The sequence below is a fragment of the Chrysochloris asiatica genome, unplaced genomic scaffold (assembly GCF_000296735.1).
Source record: "Chrysochloris asiatica unplaced genomic scaffold, ChrAsi1.0 scaffold00101, whole genome shotgun sequence".
NCBI lineage: Eukaryota > Metazoa > Chordata > Mammalia > Afrosoricida > Chrysochloridae > Chrysochloris > Chrysochloris asiatica.
In genome coordinates this window covers 6,313,724-6,317,366 of record NW_006408619.1, presented here as the reverse complement: position 1 = coordinate 6,317,366, position 3,643 = coordinate 6,313,724, and positions in this window count along the sequence as shown.

Genomic DNA, 3,643 nt, shown 5'->3' with positions numbered 1-3,643 from the left:
GGAACAGCTGGTAGTTTTGAACTGCCGACCTTGCGGTTCACAGCCTGATTTGTAACCACTACGCTACCAGAAATCCTTAATTCTACAATAACTAGCACTAAATCTCTTTGGATTTTACAAATTTACATAACATTAAATAAATCTGGGCTAAAATTACTAAACCTATTTAACCTCTATCAAATCCAGTGAGGAATATGTTAAAGAAACTCTGACATATTCAAATACATTTTTTATAGAATATTGCATTTCCCCCAAAATCTCATTAATCTAACATATTGTCATTTTTGGATTTCATTTAAAATTATTTGCAAAGGCTTGATCATTTCTAAATACCACATAAGCTCTTGGTGAGTTCAGTTTCTAGGAGTCTTGTCTGTTGTTGGTAAGTAAAGTTGAGTCACATTTTATTCAATAGTCATACTGCATCCCTATGTATTCTGAGGGATGGTTGATGGGTTTGAACCTCTGACCATGCAGTTGGCAGTCTAGTTCTTATTTTATTGTCCTTTAACAGGACTCCTTAGGGTCTTGCCTGGATACAAAGATTTGCAATGTTTTTCCCAGTTGGTTTTCATTCAAACCTGGAGATTTCTGCTTTTTGTTTCCAAATCCTTGACAAGAATGAACAATTCATCCCATTTTTATGTATGAATATCTTATTTCTGTATATCAAGATAAAGGTCATTGACTACATTAAAAATGATTCCTTACCTGTGTTACTAATAACATCTTACATTATTAACCCTGAAACTATTTTAAAAATCTAATTTATTCTTCTCTATGGTTGCCAGGCCAAACATTCATCTTATGTAACTCAATGGGATAATACATCTCCACTTCTTTCTAAGCAGAGAAGCTAGCCTGAGATAGCAGTTCATTTTCTGTATTTCATTCTGTCTTGGTAATGAGACCAGGTTAGCCATTCTTCATAAATCAGTAAATACTCAGTAAGCTCCTACTGTGTGCTCATGGTTTTCCTTGGGCAAAAACACTTAGAATCTGATTGAGTAAATTTATTCCATTCAGCAACTATTTCTTCAATGACTATTATGATGATAATATAATACTAGGTAAGTGATAAAAAGATAAGAAAAGTACAACTACTTCTCTTCAGAATATAATTATTTACACACGCAGGGGAACAGGGTGGTGAGAAAAGATATGAAAGAAGAATGTGAGAATTTTATTATGGGAAAGCATGTTGTTAAGTTGTTAAGTACCGTGGAGTTGGTTCTGACTCATAGCAACCCTGTACAGGGTTTCCAAGGCTGTAAATCTTTACGGGAGCAGAAAGCCTCATCTTTCTCCTGCAGAACAGCTGGTAGTTTCGATCTGCTGACTTTGAGGTTAGCAGCTCGATTTGTAAGCACTATGCTACCAGAACTCATAGTGGGGAATAAAGAGAGACATGGGAAAAAACTATGCTGAGGTTAAATTTGATATTAACGTAACACACCATGATAAAGAGAGACCCAAGTGTGCATGTTATGGACTGAATTTTAAACTCCCCAAATAATGTCATATCTTGGCTAGGCCATGATATTCAGCTGTTGCTGTTGGCAAATCAGTTCCAAGTCATAGTGTGACCTTATGTATAACAGAATGAAATGATGTCCATTCCTGCAACAACATCACAATTGTTGTTACACTTGAGCCCATCCATGTCTTTGGGGATCTTCCTCTTTTTTTCTAATGACCCTCCACTTTACCAAGCATGATGTCTGGCCTCTATGGAATATTCTGGGTATATTTCTTCCAACACAGATTCGATTGTTTTGGTAGTCCATGATACTTTTCGGTATTCTCCTCCAACACCATAACTCAAATGCATCAATTCTTCTATGGTCTTCCTTCTTCATTGTCCAACTTTCACACGCATATGAGGCTATCGAAAAATCCTGATTTGGGTCAGGGATCCCTTAGTTCTCAAACTGATATCTTTGCTCTTGAACACTTTGCAGAGGTCTTGTAAAGCAGATTTGCATAATGCAGTACATTGTTTGATTTCTTGACTGCTGCTTCCATGATTGTTGATAGTGGTTCCAATCAAAATGAAGTCTTTGGAAACCTCAATCTTTCCTCCATTTATCATGAAAATAAGGTTGTATCATTTGCATAATGCAAGTCATTAATGAGTCTTCCCCCAATCCTGATACCATACTCTTTTTCATTTAATTTTCGTAGATTAGCAGTTATGTAAAGGGATTAGGTTGGGATGAAGAACGCTTATTTAGATTAAAGCCCTGCTCTCATGTAATGAGATTTTCCCTGGGACATGACCTGCATTCACCTTTTACTTTATAAGAGATAAAAGGAGAGAGAAGGGAACCAAGAGGGAGGGACCTAAGTACCACCAAGAAATAATTGCTGGGAGAAGAACCAAGACTCCATGCACTTAGAACCTCTTAAATCCAGGGGAAATTTTTCTCCAAGGAATGTCAGACCCACTGATGCTAAAAGGAGACAAGGACCTTCCCCCAGAGTTGACAAGGGGAGAATGCCTTCCCCTAAACATTATGCCTTGGATTTGATCTTCTAGCCAACTAAACTGTGAGAAATTAAATTTCGATTTGTTAAATCCTTCCACATTTGGTATTTCTTTTATAGCAGCATTAGATAAAGTAAAACAGTGTTGTTGTTGTCATGTGTCCATGGAGTCAGTTGCGACTCATAGTGACCCTGTACAGGGTTTCCGAGGCTGTAAATCTTTATGGGAGCAGAAATCCTCATCTTTCTCCTGCAGAGCAGCTGGTAGTTTCGAACTGCTGACCGTGAGATTAGCAACCTGATTCATAACCAGTATGCTACCAGTAATGTGATGACCATTGGTTGAAAGAAAACATAAAAGATGAGTCCAATGTGATGTGAGTTGGAATGATTCTGAGAACGCGATGTCATTAACAGGTATGGACAGAATAGAGGGGAATGAGTTGGCTTGAGAGAAACTGTTACCTTCTAGTCCATGTACTACAGGATGGAGGTATTCTATAGGGCTGTTTGTTGTAATTTATATCAATAAATATTACCAGGACTTTCTTCTACTGCACTACTGGATAAGTTTGAATCACCAAACTTCAGGTTACTTATTGTTAGTGCTTTTAAGTCAGTTCTGACATATAGTGACCCTGTATAGGGTTTCTGAGGAATTGCTGGTGGGTTTGAACTGCTGATCTTATGCTTATCCTGCAGTGTCACACAAAGACTTCATGTACATTAGAAGTTGAGCAAAAAGCAGTTGTGCCACCCAGAGATGTTTGTTTTTAAATGTATTATTGTGAATTACGTGATAGTTTACATGGGAGAACATTAGCTTTATATTCATCCTATTATATCATTTCATCGCCATGGTTACAATCCCCTCCATGCATCATCAACCAACAAAAGGGTATACATTACAAGCCTTGCCCCCCGGTCGTCAGTACACAGCCCCTCACCTTCTGTGGGTCTAAAGTCCCCAGCTGCTCCATCTCTCCACGTCATCATCTCTGGCTCCATTTCAGGCATCACTGCTTTTCTGGGTAGGGTACCGCTCTCTGCTCTTCTCCCTTGATGGTCCCAGAGACCTCCACTCCTAGGCTGAGAAGTTAATCACTACTCTCCTTGTTACAAAATGTCTACTTTTACATTTCCAACCCTCACAATC